General features: G+C 37.2%; 1 protein-coding gene across 2 annotated transcripts in view; it reads left to right on the top strand.

The window, feature by feature from the left end:
- Positions 1 to 7614: 7614 nt before the first annotated feature.
- Positions 7615 to 25826, top strand: part of LOC139417429 (regulator of G-protein signaling 17-like) — a 133091-nt gene continuing 114879 nt past the window's right edge. The window contains exon 1 of one of the 2 annotated variants that reach the window (XM_071166711.1): positions 7615 to 7773. The gene's annotated coding sequence lies outside the window, so the exon portion shown is untranslated. The remainder of the gene's footprint in view (positions 7774 to 25826) is intronic. The other variant, XM_071166710.1, reaches the window with a different exon arrangement.

Genomic DNA, 25826 nt, shown 5'->3' with positions numbered 1-25826 from the left:
TACAACACAATCATAAACAACAGAGTAGGACTGGCTAATAAGTCCTTAGTTTTGGGGTTATGCATATTTCCAGGGTTTATTCTTGAAGATCTCAGGGGTATAACATTTATTAGAAAGACTGGAATTCTGATAGACTTTGGCTTTTAATGTAAAGATATAATTCAATCATATTATTATAATGTAGTAGAAAGCGATGGGTTAGAAGAAGTCTACATAACCAACCCATAAAGTAAAATGTAACATCCATATATGACCAGCTATCTACAGTGCCTTGCGAAAGTATTCGGCCCCCTTGAACTTTGCGACCTTTTGCCACATTTCAGGCTTCAAACATAAAGATATAAAACTGTATTTTTTTGTGAAGAATCAACAACAAGTGGGACACAATCATGAAGTGGAATGACATTTATTGGATATTTCAAACTTTTTTAACAAATCAAAAACTGAAAAATTGGGCGTGCAAAATTATTCAGCCCCTTTACTTTCAGTGCAGCAAACTCTCTCCAGAAGTTCAGTGAGGATCTCTGAAGGATCCAATGTTGACCTAAATGACTAATGATGATAAATACAATCCACCTGTGTGTAATCAAGTCTCTGTATAAATGCACCTGCACTGTGATAGTCTCAGAGGTCCGTTAAAAGCGCAGAGAGCATCATGAAGAACAAGGAACACACCAGGCAGGTCCGAGATACTGTTGTATCTCTATATATATATATATATATCTCTATGTAAACCTTAACATTGATTTATCCTGCAAGAGATGTTGTTTAATTGGTAACATACATGCTTGTATTCTTCTAATGCCTCTTAAGGGGAAAGTAATCTAAAAGTAACTGAATGTAATCGGATTACATTACTGAGTTTGGGTAATCCAAAAGTTACGTTACTGATAACAATTCTGGACAGGTAACTAGTAACTGTAACAGATTACATTTAGAAAGTCACCTAGGCAACCCTGGAACGAGTCAATCAATTTGGGGCGGAAGGTAGCTTAGTGGTTCGAGCGTTGGGCCAGTAACTGAAAGGTTGCTACATTGAGTCCCCCGAGCTGACAAGGTAAAAATCTGCCCTTCTGCCCCTGAACAAGGCAGTTAACCCACTGTTCCTAGGGTGTCATTGTAAATAACAATGTTTTCTTAACTGATTTACAGAGATATATATATATATATATATTTTTTTTTTAAACAAACATCCACAGCATAATGGTAAACCCATGGAGTTGTTTCAGAACACGACAGACTGCTTCAGGAAAGAGCGCTTCAACAGTGGAAAAGTTAAGTCAGCTAGCTTGTCATTTTATAAGCCGAAATAAGGGAGTACTATCTCTCATATTAGTCGATGTGAGTTTCTCTTTTAAACAATCCCCTTGTCCACAGCTAATAGCTAGCTATCTAACGTTAGCCAAAGCAAGCTAGCTAGCTACTAATAATTAAACCACAAGTAACATGAAGACGAAAAATGATCTGTACATCTTACTGTAGAAATTATTGTTTACTAGAACAAGTCTAGGTTGGATCTGTTGCTGTTAAAATACAACTAATCATTTGTATTCTAACTGGAATAAACTGATTGAAGCAAGATGCTTTTTGAGGTAAACCCACTCACACAGTTCTGGGTTGTTCATCTACGGCAGGAAGTGGTCTCCTGCCTGACTGAGAAAGCAGTAGATGTTCTGGTCCAGTTTGGAACCACATACCTGTGTGAGTCAGAGTTCTCAACTCTGGCATACTTAAACAACAAGTACAGACACAGACTCATGACCTCGGGTTGCACTGTCAAAAACTGAGCCCAGAATAGTCATGCTTCTTGGAAACTTCAACCAGCAATGCACTTCTCATTAGGACTGTGTGTGTGTGTGTGTGTGTGTGTGTGTGTGTGTGTGTGTGTGTGTGTGTGTGTGTGTGTGTGTGTGTGTGTGTGTGTGTGTGTGTGTGTGTGTGTGTGTGTGTGTGTGTGTGTGTGTGTGTGTGTGTGTGTGTGTGTGTGTGTTTTCAAATTAAATCGTATTTGTCACATGCGTCGAATACAACTGGTACCTTACGTGAAATGCTTATTTACAATAACCATAATAATAACCAACAATGGGGTTAAGAAAAATAATAGTTAAGAAAATATTTACTAAATAAACTCAAATTTTAAAATAAAGTTTTACAATAAAATAACAATAACAAGTACCGACACAGAGACAATGTGTGGGGGTATGGGTTTAGTTGAGGTAATTGAGGTAATATGTACATGCAGGTATGGGTAAAGTGACTATGCATAGATAATAAACAGCGAGTATCAGCAGCGTAAAATGCAAATAGTCTAGGTAGCCATTTGATTAGCAGTTCAGGAGTCTTATAGCTTGGGGGTAGAACTGTTAAGAAGCTTTTGGGACCTAGACTTGGCGCTCTGGTACCGCTTACCGTGCGGTATGCAGAGAGAACAGTCTAGTCCATGGGTGGGCCTGATTGGTGTCACCCCCCCCCCCCCTAGCAAACACACCTGATTTAAACTAATTGCATTCTAAACTGAAGATCATGATTAGTTGATTATTGGAGTCAGGTGTGTTAGCTGGGTGCTGGGGCCAAAACTGTGACAGCAATCAGGCCCCTGATGACTGGAGTTGCCCAGGCCTGGTCTATGATTAGGATGGCTGGAGTATTTGGACAATTTTAGGGCCTTCCTCTGATGCCACCTGGTATAGAGGTCCTGGATGGCAGGAAGCTTGGCTCCAGTGATGTACTGGGCCATAAGCACTACCCTCCTTGCAGTCGGAGGCTGAGAAGTTGCCATACCAGGCGGTGATGCAACCATGCTCTCGATGGTGCAGCTGTATAACTTTTTGAGGACCTGAAGGCCCATGCCAAATCTTTTCATTCTCCCGAGGGGAAAAAGGCGTTGTCGTGCTCTCTTCACAACTGTCTTGGTGGGTAACAACCATGATAGTTTGTTGGTGATCTGGACACAGAGGAACGTGAAGCTCTCAACCTGCTCCACTACAGCCCTGTCGATGTGAATGGGGGCGTGCTCAGACTGTCCGCAATAGGCTGAGAGAGGCTGGACTGAGGGCTTGTAAGGCCTGTTGGAAGGCAGGTCCTCACCAGACATCACCGACAACAAAGTCGCCTATGTGCACAAATCCACCGTCACTGGACCAGACAGGACTGGCAAAAAGTGTTCTTCACTGATCAGTTGCGGTTTTGTCTCAACAGTGGTGATGGTCGGATTCGCGTTCATCCTCGAAGGAATGAGCGTTACACCGAGGCCTGTACTCTGGAGCGGGATCGATTTGGAGGTGGAGGGTCCGTCATGGTCTGGGGTGGTGTGTCACAGCATCATCAGACTGAGCTTGTTGTCATTGCAGGCAATCTCAACACTATGCGTTACAGGGAAGACATTCTCCTCCCTCATGTAATACCCTTCCTGCAGGCTCATCCTGACATGACCCTCCAGCATGACAATGCCACCAGCCATACTGTTCATTCTGTGTGTGATTTCCTGCAAGACAGGGATGTCAGTGTTCTGCCATGGCCAGCGAAGAGCCCGGATCTCAATCCCATTGAGCACACCTGTGGCCTGTTGGATCGGAGGGTGAGAGTTAGGGCCATTCCCCCCAGAAATGTTCAGGAACTTGCAGGTGCCTTGGTGGAAGAGTGGGGTAACATCTCACAGCAAGAACTGGCAAATATGGTGCAGTCCATGAGGATGAGATGCACTGCAGTACTTAATGCAGCTGGTGGCCACACCAGATACTGACTGTTACTTTGATTTTGACCCCCCCCCCCGCCTTTGTTCAGGGACACATTATTCCATTTCTGTTAGTCACATGTCTGTGGAACTTGTTCAGTTTATGTCTCAGTTGTTGAATCTTATGTTCATACAAATATTTACTCATGTTAAGTTTGCTGAAAATAAACCCAGTTGACAGTGAGAGGAAGTTTCTTTTGTGGCTGAGTTAAAAAATTATGTTCTTAATGTTTGGTATACTCGGGGTGTTCTTAATGTTTGGTATACTCGGGGTGTTCTTAATGTTTGGTATACTCAGGGTGTTCTTAATGTTTGGTATACTCGGGGTGTTCTTAATGTTTGGTATACTCAGGGTATTTCTACCTGACACCTACAGTTGAAGTCAGAAGTTTAGACGTAAAATTGTGCGACTAAGATGTCCTCAACAAACACATAAAAATAAGACAGATTTCTTGATTATTTTATAATTATATACGTTCTGACAAATTTAAGGAAGTGGTAGTCGCTATGTTGTCTCAAGATGTACAAACAACAGTAACTGCCAGGGTGCGATATCCAAACATACAGTGGGAGTTGGAAGTTTACATACACTTAGATTGGAGTCATTAGAACTCGTTATTTTTTGGTTAGGACATCTACTTCGTGCATGACACAAGTCATTTTTCCAACAATTGTTTACAGACAGATTATTTTACTTATAATTCACTGTATCACAATTCCAGTGGGTCAGAAGTTTACATACACTAAGATGACTGTGCCTTAAACAGCTTGGAAAATTCCAGAAAATTATGTCATGGCTTTAGAAGCTTCTGATAGGCTAATTAACATAATTTGAGTCAATTGGAGGTGTACCTGTGGATGTATTTCAAGGCCTACCTTCAAACTCAGTGCATCTTTGCTTGACATCATGGGAACATCAAAAGAAATCAGCCAAGACCCCAGAAAAAAAATTGTAGACCTCCACAAGTCTGGTTCATCCTTGGAAGCAATATCCAAACGCCTGAAGGTGCCACGTTCATCTGTACAAACAATAGTACTCAAGTATAAAACACCATGGGACCACGCAGCCGTCATGCCGCTCAGGAAGGAGACGCGTTCTGTCTCCTAGAGATGAACGTACTTTGGTGTGAAAAGTGCAAATCAATCCCAGAACAACAGCAAAGGACCTTGTGAAGATGCTGGAGGAAACAGGTACAAAAGTATCTATATCCACAGTAAAATGAGTCCTATATCAACATAACCTGAAAAGCCGCTCAGCAAGGAAGAAGACACTGTTCCAAAACCAGCCCACCAGCACATGGGGACATAGATCGTACTCTTTGGAGAAATGTCCTCTGGCCTGATGAAACAAAAATAGAACTGTTTGGCCATAATGACCATCGTTATGTTTGGAGGAAAAAGGGAGAGGCTTGCAAGCCGAAGAACACCATCCCAACTGTGAAGTACGGGGGTGCCAGCATCGTGTTCGGGCAGAACTGAAAAAGTGTATGCGAGCAAGGAAGCCTGCAAACCTGACTCAGTTACACCAGCTCTGTCAGGAGGAATGGGCCAAAATTCCCCCAAAGTGTTGTGGGAAGCTTGTGGAAAGCTACCCGAAATGTTGAACCCAAGTTGAACAATTTAAAGGCAATGCTTCTAAATGCTAATTGGGTGTATGTAAACTTCTTCCCAGAATGTGATGAAAGAAATAAAAGCTGAAGTAAATCATTCTCTCTACTATTATTCTGACATTTCACATTCTTAAAATAAAGTGGTGATCATAACTGACCTAAAGACAGGGAATTTTTACTAGGATTAAATGTCAGAAATTGTGAAAAACCGAGTTTAAATGTATTTGGCTGAGATGTATGTAAACTTCCGACCTCAACTGTAACTGACACAGTGACACATTGGCCGGTGTGTGTGTTTGTGGGTTTGTGTGTGTGTGTGTGTGTGTGTGTGTGTGTGTCTCTGTTTGGTTATCTCTGATGGTTACAGACGTTATCTCAAATGCCGGGGAAGCAGAAAATCAACACGAAAGTCATATGACATTGATCTCCGGGAGGACGGCCGTTGGAGTGGAGTACACGAGGTGATGGAGGGCTCTGATTGGATCGCACCACGTATGTGTGTGTGTGTGTGTGTGTGTGTGTGTGTGTGTGTGTGTGTGTGTGTGTGTGTGTGAATGTTGGTGGTTGTGTGTGATGGGGACAGAATACAGCTCAATCGGAAGTGTTGTTGTGGATGACAGCTAGACTGTTTGCTCTGGATGCAGACCCAGATGTCTTTACACAGCCATCCCTTACTTGAAATTAAAGACAAGTGTGTGTGTGTGTGTGTGTGTGTGTGTGTGTGTGTGTGTGTGTGTGTGTGTGTGTGTGTGTGTGTGTGTGTGTGTGTGTGTGTGTGTGTGTGTGTGTGTCAGTGTGTTTTGTTTGCATTTGCATGCACGGCTTTGTCAGTACATATCGACTGTTAAAATTGTGTATTTGTGACACGACACAATATGGATTGTTGATAAGGAAGCAACGAGATACATATTTATTTTTCCCCACACCATTCAATGGAATTTTAGATTAGTTTAGGTCAGATAAATCGCAACATGTGTTATCTCAACACGTTCCAATCCTTTTCAACACCACAAAAAAAATAGGCCCACAGCCTACAAGACAGGACATTGACATAAAGATTCTGGAATGAGGCTGTCACTTTGACTCCTGCATGGATTTATCAAAAGATGCCCATGTAGGGAGTGGTATTGGGTTGCGTCAGGAATGAGGAAGAAAATGGTTAGCTGACGCTTCCCATCTCAGAGAGTTTTACTGACACCGTGTGGCAAACGGCAGATCTCACGATATAAAAAAAACACATAACAGAAGAATAAAGTGTATTTTCGTTTCGAATATCCGGCAACTATTGAACATCATTCAGTGCGCCAATTGATAATACATAAAATAATAGTAAATTTGTCCATAGGCCTAGTGTTTAGACTACACAGTCTGGAAATGGTCAAGAAATAAAAAATAAAATAAAATAAAACAACAACAAAAAATGACTCGTTCTAATTAAATGTTATTGCTATGCAATTGTTCTGCAACAAACGAGACCATATAGATTCTAGGCATAAAAAGATAGGCCCTAGAGACGCTTTGAGGCGCCAGGGGGTCCGTGTCTTCATTTTGGGCTATTGTTGGTGTCTGGCGCCGCTTGCTGGACAGAACCACGGCAGAAACACATGGCAGATATGAACCATCACGTTGCCGTAGACAGCTCGGCACAGCATACACGGTGTGTTCCTTAAGTCATTTAACGTTTATCCGCAGGGATTCGCTGGAACTAGCCTACCACGATAGTTTGTATGGAAGAGGAGGTGACATTTATTAAGTATGTGAGGTAACTTGTTGTCAAAAGTGTGTGAGTGTGAAACGACAGTTTCTTTGAATTAATTAGTGCCATTTTTATTTAATTTTTATCAATGTGGTTGATTGGGCTTATTGGGAATAAATAATCAGATCATTAAAAAACATCACTGTTGTAGTCTAGGCTATGTGGGGCTTTCTTGGGTTTACCTTATGCAAAGAAAAAATAATGACTATAATTATGATGATGATGATTATTATTATTATGTCATTAAAATGTCGTTGTTGCAATTTCAGTTTATTTACTTGATGATGATGAATATGGGGAGGAAAACGAGGATGATTACGTTGACGAGTATCTACTTAAACAATATGTTAGTTTGATCTAATTAATTATGAGTTATTACGGCACATAAAATAGTTTTAGTTAGTTTTATAAGAAATGCCAGCTATTAGTGAGGAAGTCACTCTCCTTGGTAAACAGCCCGCTCTGTCTGCCTGTGTTGAACCGTCCGGCTCCACGCATGCGCAGTGCCACTCCGTCCGCCTCGGTAAGGGTGTAGATCCTAGCTCGCGCTGGAACACGGGAACAGCGAATAGATACAGTATTCTTACATATAAAAAAAAAAACATAAAAAGAAACGGATGTGCCTCCGAAAACGAAACGGATACCGTCCTCCTGACAATTTTAATGCAAAAATTGTAAGTATTATTTAATAATAGTCATGTATTTGTAAAAAGGGTTTTTAGTTTGCCAGTCAATGGTGGGTTTTTCCGGCTTATCCCGTTTTGAAAAAAAGGTCCGTGATTCCTAGGCTACTGCTGAAGAGAACGGGTTGTCTTGAAGAAACGAACCCTTCTAATGTTTTCCCCAAAACAACATTTTAGTATTTGGAATCATGTTTTTGACAACGCTCCAATGTCATTATGCTGAGAATACAGCTTTCATGGAAACAAGAGTAACGATATGTCTTTCGATACAATAACCACTGTGTTTCTCATTCCAAACTGACTGAGGAAGAGAGGTTAGGTAGGGAACTACTGCTTCTGCCGCTTCATTTTGTCGCTTCTTTTTTTACACTGCTTCATTTCTATTAGTGGAATGTCTGCTCTGCTCTGGGTCCCTCGATTAGTAGGGAACAATATGGAGATGTCAATCTGTTCCATTTTGGTCGGATTCCTCTCTCTCTCTCTCTCTCTCTGTCTCTCTACTCTCTCTCTGTCGCTCTCTCTCTCTCTCTCTCTCTCTCCCTCTCTCTCTCTCTCTCCCTCTCTCTCTCTCTCTCTCTCTCTCTCTCTGTCTCTTTCTCTCTCTCTACTCTCTCTCGCTCTCTCTCTGTCTCTCTACTCTCTCTATCTCTGTCTGTCTCTCTCTCTCTCTCTCTCTCTCTCGACACTAATGATATGATGTATTTGTCATCATTATGACTAGCGTAAGCATGTTCACTGTTAGCCTGCTAACTGTGATATTGAAAGCAGATTCATTTGATCAGCCAAGTTAGATGTTTCCTCTGCGCAATCACTACAGGAGCGGAAGACCGAATGCGACCGGCAGGCTATATTGCAAACGGTCTCGTCAGATGTCTCTTTTTGTTGCTCGTTGCATGACATCCGTCAGTTATCCTTCATGCAATAGAAGGCTATGAGAGGGTTTGGTGATTTTTCTCATATCATATCGTGATGCTCTACTCAGCCTAGCCACACAAGTCATTATATAGGCTACAGATCTTTGCAAGTATGGGTTACGGTTAACGAATTATGTGCGTTTTGAACGAATACTCGTTTTAGTGTTTTGACATGTAGTCTACCTATAGTGGGAGGAAGGAAACAGCCTACATGCTGGCTATTTTCTCTCGTCGGATCATCGAGGAAGTGCAAAAATAAAATATATATATTTTTAAACGATGCCCTTTTGGAAGTAGGTTTTGTCAGAGATTCTATTGATTAGTCCTAGATATCATATATATGTGTTACAGTTAACACTAGACATCATCATCATTAACCCATCTTTAATATTGATCGTTTTAGTGTGTAAAAGCGCGTTCGTGTAGTAAAAAGCGCGTTCCCGATTCACGCGCGACACGTTCGGGTGAATGAATTTCGCGCGTCCCCAAAATAGGCGCGTGAAACCGAGCGCTTTAAAAAAACACAAAAAAAACAACCGTGTTCGCGCGAGCCAAACTCCTTAACTCTCGATTCCGGATATGAGGGGGGGGGGGTAGGAGGCAAAACTTCCAAAACTTCAGGTTGAGAACACAGCTGAGACCAAACATATTTAGTTTCCACAAAAGTCAAGAGTAAAACGTTTTTTTTTTCTTTCTGTTATCTGACGTGTCATGGAGATGACTCTCTTGTAGGTTAGAGACATGAGCAACATGGAGAGGTGCTGAAGACAGCCTATTCACCCTGTTGAAACACATCAAAATGATAGGGAAATTGAGGAGCCCAAACAGACATTAAAGTGAGTTTGCGTTCAATCGGGTTTTCAGTACATTCTATCTTAAACCATCCCTTTAAATACAGTGTACCTTTAATTAGAATTTTGTCAACAGACACACTAGAATACGTGGAGAGAACGGGTTCAGAATATAGGGATCAATGAAAAAAAGCCATCTATGCATTTTCTTCTCAGTTTCAGCACCAAATAGTAGATTTAAAAATACTCTGATTTTGTACATTATTTAGGCAAATTTTAGGGTTAGCAAGGTATGTGTGAATCATTAAAAAAACAGGTTTGGAGAGCCTGTACGCACTAAATATATTGATGAATCAAAAATACTGTCGTTTGATTCATCCTGAAAGTTGCCATACTCAGTTGTTCAATCCATGAAATATTGGAAGGTGAGAAAAGTGTACAAGAGGGGTTGAACAGTAGTCCTATAAATCTACCAATCCTCATGAATCATGGGACTGTAATGACAACGGTCCAGTCGTTGTGCACCATGCGCCAGGCTCCAGGTTTAAACTGAAAAGTGTGGTCAGAGTTCCATGAAGACTAAAATAGGCTACATGTCCTAAATTATTGCACAACATTAGCCTAATATAATCTACTAATTCTAGCAACCCTCAAGAACAACTACAATGGACGTGACAGAGGAAAGAAAGGTCAACAGAATGGAGTGCAAGATGTAGGCTACAAACTGAAGGAAACTAACACAGTTATAAATGTAAGGAAACACTAACGTGACAGTTATAAATGTAAGGAAACACTAAAGTGACAGTTATAAATGTGAGGAAACTAACACTAAAGTGACAGTTATAAATGTGAGGAAACACTAAAGTGACAGTTATAAATGTGAGGAAACTAAAGTGACAGTTATAAATGTGAGGAAACTAACACTAAAGTGACAGTTATAAATGTGAGGAAACTAACACTAAAGTGACAGTTATAAATGTGAGGAAACTAACACTAAAGTGACAGTTATAAATGTGAGGAAACTAACACAGTTATAAATGTAAGGAAACACTAAAGTGACAGTTATAAATGTAAGGAAACACTAAAGTGACAGTTATAAATGTGAGGAAAAAAACACTAAAGTGACAGTTATAAATGTGAGGAAACTAACACTAAAGTGACAGTTATAAATGTGAGGAAACACTAAAGTGACAGTTATAAATGTGAGGACACTAACACTAAAGTGACAGTGATAAATGTAAGGAAACACTAAAGTGACAGTTATAAATGTAAGGAAACACTAAAGTGACAGTTATAAATGTGAGGAAACTAAAGTGACAGTTATAAATGTGAGGAAACTAACACTAAAGTGACAGTTATAAATGTGAGGAAACACTAAAGTGACAGTTATAAATGTGAGGACACTAACACTAAAGTGACAGTTATAAATGTGAGGAAACTTAAGTGACAGTTATAAATGTGAGGAAACACTAATAGTGACAGTTATAAATGTGGAAACTAACACTAAAGTGACAGTTATAAATGTGAAGAAACTAAAGTGACAGTTATAAATGTGAGGAAACTAACACTAAAGTGACAGTTATAAATGTGAGGAAACTAACACTAAAGTGACAGTTATAAATGTGAGGAAACTAACACTAAAGTGACAGTTATGAATGTGAGGAAACTAAAGTGACAGTTATAAATGTGAGGAAACTTAAGTGACAGTTATAAATGTGAGGAAACACTAATAGTGACAGTTATAAATGTGAGGAAACTAACACTAATAGTGACAGTTATAAATGTGAGGAAACTAACACTAAAGTGACAGTTATGAATGTGAGGAAACTAACACTAAAGTGACAGTTATAAATGTGAGGAAACACTAATAGTGACAGTTTTACATGTAAGGAAACACTAAAGTGACAGTTATAAATGTAAGGAAACACTAAAGTGACAGTTATAAATGTAAGGAAACACTAAAGTGACAGTTATAAATGTAAGAAAACTAAAGTGAAAGTTATAAATGTGAGGAAACACTAAAGTGACAGTTATGAATGTAAGAAAACTAAAGTGACAGTTATAAATGTAAGGAAACTAACACTAATAGTGACAGTTATAAATGTGAGGAAACTAACACTAAAGTGACAGTTATGAATGTGAGGAAACTAACACTAAAGTGACAGTTATAAATGTGAGGAAACACTAAAGTGACAGTTATAAATGTAAGGAAACTTAAGTGACAGTTATAAATGTGAGGAAACACTAATAGTGACAGTTATAAATGTGAGGAAACTAACACTAAAGTGACAGTTATAAATGTGAGGAAACTAAAGTGACAGTTATAAATGTGAGGAAACTAACACTAAAGTGACAGTTATAAATGTGAGGAAACTAAAGTGACAGTTATAAATGTGAGGAAACTAACACTAAAGTGACAGTTATAAATGTTAGGAAACACTAAAGTGACAGTTATAAATGTGAGGAAACTAACACTAAAGTGACAGTTATGAATCTGAGGAAATTAACACTAAAGTGACAGTTATAAATGTGAGGAAACTAACACTAAAGTGACAGTTATAAATGTGAGGAAACTAACACTAAAGTGACAGTTATAAATGTGAGGAAACACTAAAGTGACAGTTATAAATATGAGGAAACTAACACTAAAGTGACAGTTATAAATGTAAAGAAGCACTAAAGTGACAGTTATAAATGTGAGGAAACTAACACTAAAGTGACAGTTTTAAATGTAAGGAAACACTAAAGTGACAGTTATAAATGTAAGGAAACACTAAATTGACAGTTATACATTTGAGGAAACTAACACTAATGTGACAGTTATAAATGTAAGGAAACACTAAAGTGACAGTTATAAATGTGAGGAAACTAACACTAAAATGACAGTTATAAATGTAAAGAAGCACTAAAGTGACAGTTATAAATGTGAGGAAACACTAAAGTGACAGTTATAAATGTGAGGAAACTAACACTAAAGTGACAGTTATAAATGTAAAGAAGCACTAAAGTGACAGTTATAACTGTGTTGAAACACTAAAATGACAGTTTTACATGTAAGGAAACACTAAAGTGACAGTTATAAATGTGAGGAAACTAACACTAAAGTGACAGTTATAAATGTAAGGAAACACTAAAGTGACAGTTATAAATGTAAGGAAACACTAAAGTGACAGTTATAAATGTGAGAAAACTAAAGTGACAGTTATAAATGTAAGGAAACTAACACTAATAGTGACAGTTATAAATGTGAGGAAACTAACACTAAAGTGACAGTTATGAATGTGAGGAAACTAACACTAAAGTGACAGTTATGAATGTGAGGAAACTAAAGTGACAGTTATAAATGTGAGGAAACTTAAGTGACAGTTATAAATGTGAGGAAACACTAATAGTGACAGTTATAAATGTGAGGAAACTAACACTAAAGTGACAGTTATAAATGTGAGGAAACTAAAGTGACAGTTATAAATGTGAGGAAACTAACACTAAAGTGACAGTTATAAATGTGAGGAAACTAACACTAAAGTGACAGTTATAAATGTGAGGAAACTAACACTAAAGTGACAGTTATAAATGTTAGGAAACAACACTAAAGTGACAGTTATAAATGTGAGGAAACACTAAAGTGACAGTTATAAATGTAAGGAAACTTAAGTGACAGTTATAAATGTGAGGAAACACTAATAGTGACAGTTATAAATGTGAGGAAACTAACACTAAAGTGACAGTTATAAATGTGAGGAAACTAACACTAAAGTGACAGTTATAAATGTTAGGAAACTCTAAAGTGACAGTTATAAATGTGAGGAAACTAACACTAAAGTGACAGTTATGAATCTGAGGAAACTAACACTAAAGTGACAGTTATAAATGTGAGGAAACTAACACTAAAGTGACAGTTATAAATGTGAGGAAACTAACACTAAAGTGACAGTTATAAATGTGAGGAAACACTAAAGTGACAGTTATAAATGTGAGGAAACTAACACTAAAGTGACAGTTATAAATGTAAAGAAGCACTAAAGTGACAGTTATAACTGTGTTGAAACACTAAAGTGACAGTTTTAAATGTAAGGAAACACTAAAGTGACAGTTATAAATGTGAGGAAACTAACACTAAAGTGACAGTTTTAAATGTAAGGAAACACTAAAGTGACAGTTATAAATGTAAGGAAACACTAAATTGACAGTTATACATTTGTGGAAACTAACACTAATGTGACAGTTATAAATGTAAGGAAACACTAAAGTGACAGTTATAAATGTGAGGAAACTAACACTAAAATGACAGTTATAAATGTAAAGAAGCACTAAAGTGACAGTTATAAATGTGAGGAAACACTAAAGTGACAGTTATAAATGTGAGGAAACTAACACTAAAGTGACAGTTATAAATGTAAAGAAGCACTAAAGTGACAGTTATAACTGTGTTGAAACACTAAAATGACAGTTTTACATGTAAGGAAACACTAAAGTGACAGTTATAAATGTGAGAAAACTAAAGTGACAGTTATAAATGTAAGGAAACTAACACTAAAGTGACAGTTTTACATGTAAGGAAACACTAAAGTGACAGTTATAAATGTGAGGAAACTAACACTAAAGTGACAGTTATAAATGTAAGGAAACACTAAAGTGACAGTTATAAATGTAAGGAAACACTAAAGTGACAGTTATAAATGTAAGAAAACTAAAGTGACAGTTATAAATGTGAGAAAACTAAAGTGACAGTTATAAATGTAAGGAAACTAACACTAATAGTGACAGTTATAAATGTGAGGAAACTAACACTAAAGTGACAGTTATGAATGTGAGGAAACTAACACTAAAGTGACAGTTATGAATGTGAGGAAACTAAAGTGACAGTTATAAATGTGAGGAAACACTAATAGTGACAGTTATAAATGTGAGGAAACTAACACTAAAGTGACAGTTATAAATGTGAGGAAACTAAAGTGTCAGTTATAAATGTGAGGAAACTAACACTAAAGTGACAGTTATAAATGTGAGGAAACTAACACTAAAGTGACAGTTATAAATGTGAGGAAACTAACACTAAAGTGACAGTTATAAATGTTAGGAAACAACACTAAAGTGACAGTTATAAATGTGAGGAAACTAACACTAAAGTGACAGTTATAAATGTGAGGAAACTAACACTAAAGTGACAGTTATAAATGTGCGGAAACTAACACTAAAGTGACAGTTATAAATGTGAGGAAACACTAAAGTGACAGTTATAAATGTAAGGAAACTAACACTAAAGTGACAGTTATAAATGTAAGGAAACTAAACCTAAAGTGACAGTTATACATGTGAGGAAACTAACATTAAAGTGACAGTTATAAATGTGAGGAAACTAACACTAAAGTGACAGTTATAAATGTGAGGAAACTAACACTAAAGTGACAGTTATAAATGTGAGGAAACTAACACTAAAGTGACAGTTATAAATGTTAGGAAACAACACTAAAGTGACAGTTATAAATGTGAGGAAACTAACACTAAAGTGACAGTTATAAATGTGAGGAAACTAACACTAAAGTGACAGTTATAAATGTGCGGAAACTAACACTAAAGTGACAGTTATAAATGTGAGGAAACACTAAAGTGACAGTTATAAATGTAAGGAAACTAACACTAAAGTGACAGTTATAAATGTAAGGAAACTAAACCTAAAGTGACAGTTATACATGTGAGGAAACTAACATTAAAGTGACAGTTATAAATGTGAGGAAACTAACACTAAAGTGACAGTTATAAATGTAAATAAGCACTAAAGTGACAGTTATAAATGTGAGGAAACACTAAAGTGACAGTTATAAATGTAAGGAAACACTAAAGTGACATTTATAAATGTGAGGTAAGTAACACTAAAGTGACAGTTATAAATGTAAGGAAACTAACACTAAAGTGACAGTTATAAATGTGAGGAAACTAACACTAAAGTGTAAGTTATAAATGTGAGGAAACTAACACTAAAGTGACAGTTATAAATGTGAGGAAACTAACACTAAAGTGACAGATATAAATGTGAGGAAACTAACACTAAAGTGACAGTTATAAATATTAGGAAACAACACTAAAGTGACAGTTATAAATGTGAGGAAACTAACACTAAAGTGACAGTTATGAATCTGAGGAAACTAACACCAAAGTGACAGTTATAAATGTGAGGAAACTAACACTAAAGTGACAGTTATAAATGTGAGGAAACTAACACTAAAGTGACAGTTATAAATGTGAGGAAACTAACACTAAAGTGACAGTTATAAATGTAAGGAAACTAAACCTAAAGTGACAGTTATACATGTGAGGAAACTAACATTAAAGTGACAGTTATAAATGTGAGGAAACTAACACTAAAGTGACAGTTATAAATGTAAAGAAGCACTAAAGTGACAGTTATAAATGTGAGGAAACACTAAAGTGACAGTTATAAATGTGAGGAAACTAACACTAAAGTGACAGTTATAAATGTAAAGAAGCACTAAGTGACAGTTATAACTGTGTTGAAACACTAAAGTGACAGTTTTAAATGTAAGGAAACACTAAAGTGACAGTTATACATGTGAGGAAACACTAAAGTGACAGTTATAAATGTAAGGAAACAGTAAAGTGACATTTATAAATGTGAGGAAACTAACACTAAAGTGACAGTTATAAATGTAAGGAAACTAACACTAAAGTGACAGTTATAAATGTAAGGAAACACTAAAGTGACAGTTATGAATGTGAGGAAACACTAAAGTGACAGTTATAAATGTGAGGAAACTAACACTAAAGTGACAGTTATAAATGTGAGGAAACTAACACTAAAATGACAGTTATAAATGTAAGGAAACTAACACTAATGTGACAGTTATAAATGTAAGGAAACACTAAAGTGACAGTTATGAATGTGAGGAAACACTAAAGTGACAGTTATAAATGTAAGGAAACACTAAATTGACAGTTATACATTTGAGGAAACTAACACTAATGTGACAGTTATAAATGTAAGGAAACACTAAAGTGACAGTTATAAATGTAAGGAAACACTAAAGTGACAGTTATAAATGTAAGGAAACACTAAAGTGACAGTTATAAATGTGAGAACTAAAGTGACAGTTATAAATGTAAGGAAACTAACACTAATAGTGACAGTTATAAATGTGAGGAAACTAACACTAAAGTGACAGTTATGAATGTGAGGAAACTAACACTAAAGTGACAGTTATGAATGTGAGGAAACTAAAGTGACAGTTATAAATGTAAGAAAACTAAAGTGACAGTTATAAATGTGAGGAAACTTAAGTGACAGTTATAAATGTAAGGAAACACTAAATTGACAGTTATACATTTGAGGAAACTAACACTAATGTGACAGTTATAAATGTAAGGAAACACTAAAGTGACAGTTATAAATGTAAGGAAACACTAAAGTGACAGTTATAAATGTAAGGAAACTAACACTAATAGTGACAGTTATAAATGTGAGGAAACTAACACTAAAGTGACAGTTATGAATGTGAGGAAACTAACACTAAAGTGACAGTTATGAATGTGAGGAAACTAAAGTGACAGTTATAAATGTAAGAAAACTAAAGTGACAGTTATAAATGTGAGGAAACACTAATAGTGACAGTTATAAATGTGAGGAAACTAACACTAAAGTGACAGTTATAAATGTAAGGAAACTAAACCTAAAGTGACAGTTATACATGTGAGGAAACTAACACTAAAGTGACAGTTATAAATGTAAAGAAGCACTAAAGTTACAGTTATAAATGTGAGGAAACACTAAAGTGACAGTTATAAATGTGAGGAAACTAACACTAAAGTGACAGTTATAAATGTAAAGAAGCACTAAGTGACAGTTATAACTGTGTTGAAACACTAAAGTGACAGTTTTAAATGTAAGGAAACACTAAAGTGACAGTTATACATGTGAGGAAACTAACACTAAAGTGACAGTTATAAATGTAAGGAAACACTAAAGTGACAGTTATAAATGTAAGGAAACAGTAAAGTGACATTTATAAATGTGAGGAAACTAACACTAAAGTGACAGTTATAAATGTAAGGAAACTAACACTAAAGTGACAGTTATAAATGTAAGGAAACACTAAAGTGACAGTTATGAATGTGAGGAAACACTAAAGTGACAGTTATAAATGTGAGGAAACTAACACTAAAGTGACAGTTATAAATGTGAGGAAACTAACACTAAAATGACAGTTATAAATGTAAGGAAACTAACACTAATGTGACAGTTATAAATGTAAGGAAACACTAAAGTGACATTTATAAATGTGAGGAAACTAACACTAAAGTGACAGTTATAAATGTAAGGAAACTAACACTAAAGTGACAGTTATAAATGAAAGGAAACACTAAAGTGACAGTTATGAATGTGAGGAAACACTAAAGTGACAGTTATAAATGTAAGGAAACACTAAATTGACAGTTATACATTTGAGGAAACTAACACTAATGTGACAGTTATAAATGTAAGGAAACACTAAAGTGACAGTTATAAATGTGAGGAAACTAACACTAAAATGACAGTTATAAATGTAAAGAAGCACTAAAGTGACAGTTATAAATGTGAGGAAACACTAAAGTGACAGTTATAAATGTGAGGAAACTAACACTAAAGTGACAGTTATAAATGTAAAGAAGCACTAAAGTGACAGTTATAACTGTGTTGAAACACTAAAATGACAGTTTTACATGTAAGGAAACACTAAAGTGACAGTTATAAATGTGAGGAAACTAACACTAAAGTGACAGTTATAAATGTAAGGAAACACTAAAGTGACAGTTATAAAAGTAAGGAAACACTAAAGTGGCAGTTATAAATGTGAGGAAACTAAAGTGACAGTTATAAATGTGAGGAAACTAACACTAAAGTGACAGTTATAAATGTGAGGAAACACTAAAGTGACAGTTATAAATGTGAGAACTAAAGTGACAGTTATAAATGTAAGGAAACTAACACTAATAGTGACAGTTATAAATGTGAGGAAACTAACACTAAAGTGACAGTTATGAATGTGAGGAAACTAACACTAAAGTGACAGTTATGAATGTGAGGAAACTAAAGTGACAGTTATAAATGTAAGAAAACTAAAGTGACAGTTATAAATGTGAGGAAACTTAAGTGACAGTTATAAATGTAAGGAAACACTAAATTGACAGTTATACATTTGAGGAAACTAACACTAATGTGACAGTTATAAATGTAAGGAAACACTAAAGTGACAGTTATAAATGTAAGGAAACACTAAAGTGACAGTTATAAATGTAAGGAAACTAACACTAATAGTGACAGTTATAAATGTGAGGAAACTAACACTAAAGTGACAGTTATGAATGTGAGGAAACTAACACTAAAGTGACAGTTATGAATGTGAGGAAACTAAAGTGACAGTTATAAATGTAAGGAAACACTAAAGTGACAGTTATAAATGTAAGGAAACACTAAAGTGACAGTTATAAATGTAAGGAAACTAACACTAATAGTGACAGTTATAAATGTGAGGAAACTAACACTAAAGTGACAGTTATGAATGTGAGGAAACTAACACTAAAGTGACAGTTATAAATGTGAGGAAACACTAATAGTGACAGTTATAAATGTGAGGAAACTAACACTAAAGTGACAGTTATAAATGTAAGGAAACTAAACCTAAAGTGACAGTTATACATGTGAGGAAACTAACATTAAAGTGACAGTTATAAATGTGAGGAAACTAACACTAAAGTGACAGTTATAAATGTAAAGAAGCACTAAAGTTACAGTTATAAATGTGAGGAAACACTAAAGTGACAGTTATAAATGTGAGGAAACTAACACTAAAGTGACAGTTATAAATGTAAAGAAGCACTAAGTGACAGTTATAACTGTGTTGAAACACTAAAGTGACAGTTTTAAATGTAAGGAAACACTAAAGTGACAGTTATACATGTGAGGAAACTAACACTAAAGTGACAGTTATAAATGTAAGGAAACACTAAAGTGACAGTTATAAATGTAAGGAAACAGTAAAGTGACATTTATAAATGTGAGGAAACTAACACTAAAGTGACAGTTATAAATGTAAGGAAACTAACACTAAAGTGACAGTTATAAATGTAAGGAAACACTAAAGTGACAGTTATGAATGTGAGGAAACACTAAAGTGACAGTTATAAATGTGAGGAAACTAACACTAAAGTGACAGTTATAAATGTGAGGAAACTAACACTAAAATGACAGTTATAAATGTAAGGAAACTAACACTAATGTGACAGTTATAAATGTAAGGAAACACTAAAGTGACATTTATAAATGTGAGGAAACTAACACTAAAGTGACAGTTATAAATGTAAGGAAACTAACACTAAAGTGACAGTTATAAATGAAAGGAAACACTAAAGTGACAGTTATGAATGTGAGGAAACACTAAAGTGACAGTTATAAATGTAAGGAAACACTAAATTGACAGTTATACATTTGAGGAAACTAACACTAATGTGACAGTTATAAATGTAAGGAAACACTAAAGTGACAGTTATAAATGTGAGGAAACACTAAAGTGACAGTTATAAATGTGAGGAAACTAACACTAAAGTGACAGTTATAAATGTGAGGAAACTAACACTAAAATGAGAGTTATAAATGTAAGGAAACTAACACTAATGTGACAGTTATAAATGTAAGGAAACACTAAAGTGACATTTATAAATGTGAGGAAACTAACACTAAAGTGACAGTTATAAATGTAAGGAAACTAACACTAAAGTGACAGTTATAAATGTAAGGAAACACTAAAGTGACAGTTATGAATGTGAGGAAACACTAAAGTGACAGTTTTAAATGTAAGGAAACACTAAAGTGACAGTTATACATGTGAGGAAACTAACACTAAAGTGACAGTTATAAATGTATGGAAACACTATTGTGACAGTTATAAATGTAAGGAAACACTAAAGTGACAGTTATAAATGTAAGGAAACAGTAAAGTGACATTTATAAATGTGAGGAAACTAACACTAAAGTGACAGTTATAAATGTAAGGAAACTAACACTAAAGTGACAGTTATAAATGTAAGGAAACACTAAAGTGACAGTTATGAATGTGAGGAAACACTAAAGTGACAGTTATAAATGTGAGGAAACTAACACTAAAGTGACAGTTATAAATGTGAGGAAACTAACACTAAAATGACAGTTATAAATGTAAGGAAACTAACACTAATGTGACAGTTATAAATGTAAGGAAACACTAAAGTGACAGTTATGAATGTGAGGAAACACTAAAGTGACAGTTATAAATGTAAGGAAACACTAAATTGACAGTTATACTTTTTAGGAAACTAACACTAATGTGACAGTTATAAATGTAAGGAAACACTAAAGTGACAGTTATAAATGTAAGGAAACACTAAAGTGACAGTTATAAATGTAAGGAAACTAAATCAAATCAAATCAAATCAAATTTTATTTGTCACATACACATGGTTAGCAGATGTTAATGCGAGTGTAGCGAAATGCTTGTGCTTCTAGTTCCGACAATGCAGTAATAACCAACAAGTAATCTAACTAACAATTCCAAAACTACTGTCTTGTACACAGTGTGAGGGGATAAAGAATATGTACATAAGGATATATGAATGAGTGATGGTACAGAGCAGCATAGGCAGATACAGTAGATGGTATCGAGTACAGTATATACATATGAGATGAGTATGTAAACAAAGTGGCATAGTTAAAGTGGCTAGTGATACATGTATTACATAAGGATACAGTCGATGATATAGAGTACAGTATATACGTATGCATATGAGATGAATAATGTAGGGTAAGTAACATTATATAAGGTAGCATTGTTTAAAGTGGCTAGTGATATATTTACATCATTTCCCATCAATTCCCATTATTAAAGTGGCTGGAGTTGAGTCAGTGTCAGTGTGTTGGCAGCAGCCACTCAATGTTAGTGGTGGCTGTTTAACAGTCTGATAGCCTTGAGATAGAAGCTGTTTTTCAGTCTCTCGGTCCCAGCTTTGATGCACCTGTACTGACCTCGCCTTCTGGATGATAGCGGGGTGAACAGGCAGTGGCTCGGGTGGTTGATGTCCTTGATGATCTTTATGGCCTTCCTGTGACATCGGGTGGTGTAGGTGTCCTGGAGGGCAGGTAGTTTGCCCCCGGTGATGCGTTGTGCAGACCTCACTACCCTCTGGAGAGCCTTACGGTTGAGGGCGGAGCAGTTGCCGTACCAGGCGGTGATACAGCCCGCCAGGATGCTCTCGATTGTGCATCTGTAGAAGTTTGTGAGTGCTTTTGGTGACAAGCCGAATTTCTTCAGCCTCCTGAGGTTGAAGAGGCGCTGCTGCGCCTTCTTCACAATGCTGTCTGTGTGAGTGGACCAATTCAGTTTGTCTGTGATGTGTATGCCGAGGAACTTAAAACTTGCTACCCTCTCCACTACTGTTCCATCGATGTGGATAGGGGGGTGTTCCCTCTGCTGTTTCCTGAAGTCCACAATCATCTCCTTAGTTTTGTTGACGTTGAGTGTGAGGTTATTTTCCTGACACCACACTCCGAGGGCCCTCACCTCCTCCCTGTAGGCCGTCTCGTCGTTGTTGGTAATCAAGCCTACCACTGTTGTGTCGTCCGCAAACTTGATGATTGAGTTGGAGGCGTGCGTGGCCACGCAGTCGTGGGTGAACAGGGAGTACAGGAGAGGGCTCAGAACGCACCCTTGTGGGGCCCCAGTGTTGAGGATCAGCGGGGAGGAGATGTTGTTGCCTACCCTCACCACCTGGGGGCGGCCCGTCAGGAAGTCCAGTACCCAGTTGCACAGGGCGGGGTCGAGACCCAGGGTCTCGAGCTTGATGACGAGCTTGGAGGGTACTATGGTGTTGAATGCCGAGCTGTAGTCAATGAACAGCATTCTCACATAGGTATTCCTCTTGTCCAGATGGGTTAGGGCAGTGTGCAGTGTGGTTGAGATTGCATCGTCTGTGGACCTATTTGGGCGGTAAGCAAATTGGAGTGGGTCTAGGGTGTCAGGTAGGGTGGAGGTGATATGGTCCTTGACTAGTCTCTCAAAGCACTTCATGATGACGGAAGTGAGTGCTACGGGGCGGTAGTCGTTTAGCTCAGTTACCTTAGCTTTCTTGGGAACAGGAACAATGGTGGCCCTCTTGAAGCATGTGGGAACAGCAGACTGGTATAGGGATTGATTGAATATGTCCGTAAACACACCGGCCAGCTGGTCTGCGCATGCTCTGAGGGCGCGGCTGGGGATGCCGTCTGGGCCTGCAGCCTTGCGAGGGTTAACACGTTTAAATGTCTTACTCACCTCGGCTGCAGTGAAGGAGAGACCGCAAGTTTTCGTTGCAGGCCGTGTCAGTGGCACTGTATTGTCCTCAAAGCGGGCAAAAAAGTTATTTAGTCTGCCTGGGAGCAGGACATCCTGGTCCGTGACTGGGCTGGATTTTTTCCTGTAGTCCGTGATTGACTGTAGACCCTGCCACATGCCTCTTGTGTCTGAGCCGTTGAATTGAGATTCTACTTTGTCTCTGTACTGACGCTTAGCTTGTTTGATAGCCTTGCGGAGGGAATAGCTGCACTGTTTGTATTCGGTCATGTTACCAGACACCTTGCCCTGATTAAAAGCAGTGGTTCGCGCTTTCAGTTTCACACGAATGCTGCCATCAATCCACGGTTTCTGGTTAGGGAATGTTTTAATCGTTGCTATGGGAACGACATCTTCAACGCACGTTCTAATGAACTCGCACACCGAATCAGCGTATTCGTCAATGTTGTTGTCTGACGCAATACGAAACATGTCCCAGTCCACGTGATGGAAGCAGTCTTGGAGTGTGGAGTCAGCTTGGTCGGACCAGCGTTGGACAGACCTCAGCGTGGGAGCCTCTTGTTTTAGTTTCTGTCTGTAGGCAGGGATCAACAGAATGGAGTCGTGGTCAGCTTTTCCGAAAGGGGGGCGGGGCAGGGCCTTATATGCGTCGCGGAAGTTAGAGTAACAATGATCCAAGGTCTTTCCACCCCTGGTTGCGCAATCGATATGCTGATAAAATTTGGGGAGTCTTGTTTTCAGATTAGCCTTGTTAAAATCCCCAGCTACAATGAATGCAGCCTCCGGATAAATGGTTTCCAGTTTGCAAAGAGTCAAATAAAGTTCATTCAGAGCCAACGATGTGTCTGCTTGGGGGGGATATATACGGCTGTGATTATAATCGAAGAGAATTCTCTTGGTAGATAATGCGGTCTACATTTGATTGTGAGGAATTCTAAATCAGGTGAACAGAAGGATTTGAGTTCTTGTATGTTTCTTTCATCACACCATGTCACGTTAGTCATAAGGCATACGCCCCCGCCCCTCTTTTTACCAGAAATATGTTTTTTCCTGTCTGCGCGATGCGTGGAGAAACCTGTTGGCTGCACCGCTTCGGATAGCGTCTCTCCAGTAAGCCATGTTTCCGTGAAGCAAAGAACGTTACAGTCTCTGATGTCCCTCTGGAATGCTACCCTTGCTCGGATTTCATCAACCTTGTTGTCAAGAGACTGGACATTGGCAAGAAGAATGCTAGGGAATGGTGCACGGTGTGCCCGTCTCCGGAGTCTGACCAGAAGACCGCCTCGTTTCCCTCTTTTTCGGAGTCGTTTTTTTGGGTCGCTGCATGGGATCCACTCCGTTGTCCTGTTTGTAAGGCAGAGCACAGGATCCGCGTCGCGAAAAGCGTATTCTTGGTCGTACTGATGGTGAGTTGACGCTGATCTTATATTCAGTAGTTCTTCTCGACTGTATGTGATGAAACCTAAGATGACCTGGGGTACTAATGTAAGAAATAACACGTAAAAAAACAAAAAACTGCATAGTTTCCTGGGAACGCGAAGCGAGGCGGCCATCTCTGTCGGCGCCGGAAGTAAAAAACTAACACTAATAGTGACAGTTATAAATGTGAGGAAACTAACACTAAAGTGACAGTTATGAATGTGAGGAAACTAACACTAAAGTGACAGTTATGAATGTGAGGAAACTAAAGTGACAGTTATAAATGTGAGGAAACTAACACTAAAGTGACAGTTATAAATGTAAGGAAACTAAACCTAAAGTGACAGTTATACATGTGAGGAAACTAACATTAAAGTGACAGTTATAAATGTGAGGAAACTAACACTAAAGTGACAGTTATAAATGTAAAGAAGCACTAAAGTTACAGTTATAAATGTGAGGAAACACTAAAGTGACAGTTATAAATGTGAGGAAACTAACACTAAAGTGACAGTTATAAATGTAAAGAAGCACTAAGTGACAGTTATAACTGTGTTGAAACACTAAAGTGACAGTTTTAAATGTAAGGAAACACTAAAGTGACAGTTATACATGTGAGGAAACTAACACTAAAGTGACAGTTATAAATGTAAGGAAACACTAAAGTGACAGTTATAAATGTAAGGAAACAGTAAAGTGACATTTATAAATGTGAGGAAACTAACACTAAAGTGACAGTTATAAATGTAAGGAAACTAACACTAAAGTGACATTTATAAATGTAAGGAAACACTAAAGTGACAGTTATGAATGTGAGGAAACACTAAAGTGACAGTTATAAATGTGAGGAAACTAACACTAAAGTGACAGTTATAAATGTGAGGAAACTAACACTAAAATGACAGTTATAAATGTAAGGAAACTAACACTAATGTGACAGTTATAAATGTAAGGAAACACTAAAGTGACATTTATAAATGTGAGGAAACTAACACTAAAGTGACAGTTATAAATGTAAGGAAACTAACACTAAAGTGACAGTTATAAATGAAAGGAAACACTAAAGTGACAGTTATGAATGTGAGGAAACACTAAAGTGACAGTTATAAATGTAAGGAAACACTAAATTGACAGTTATACATTTGAGGAAACTAACACTAATGTGACAGTTATAAATGTAAGGAAACACTAAAGTGACAGTTATAAATGTAAGGAAACACTAAAGTGACAGTTATAAATGTGAGGAAACACTAAAGTGACAGTTATAAATGTGAGGAAACTAACACTAAAGTGACAGTTATAAATGTGAGGAAACTAACACTAAAATGACAGTTATAAATGTAAGGAAACTAACACTAATGTGACAGTTATAAATGTAAGGAAACACTAAAGTGACATTTATAAATGTGAGGAAACTAACACTAAAGTGACAGTTATAAATGTAAGGAAACTAACACTAAAGTGACAGTTATAAATGTAAGGAAACACTAAATTGACAGTTATGAATGTGAGGAAACACTAAAGTGACAGTTATAAATGTAAGGAAACACTAAATTGACAGTTATACA

Source organism: Oncorhynchus clarkii, chromosome 9 (genome assembly GCF_045791955.1).
Source record: "Oncorhynchus clarkii lewisi isolate Uvic-CL-2024 chromosome 9, UVic_Ocla_1.0, whole genome shotgun sequence".
Classification (NCBI taxonomy): Eukaryota; Metazoa; Chordata; class Actinopteri; order Salmoniformes; family Salmonidae; genus Oncorhynchus; species Oncorhynchus clarkii.
This window is presented reverse-complemented; position numbering and strand designations above follow the sequence as displayed.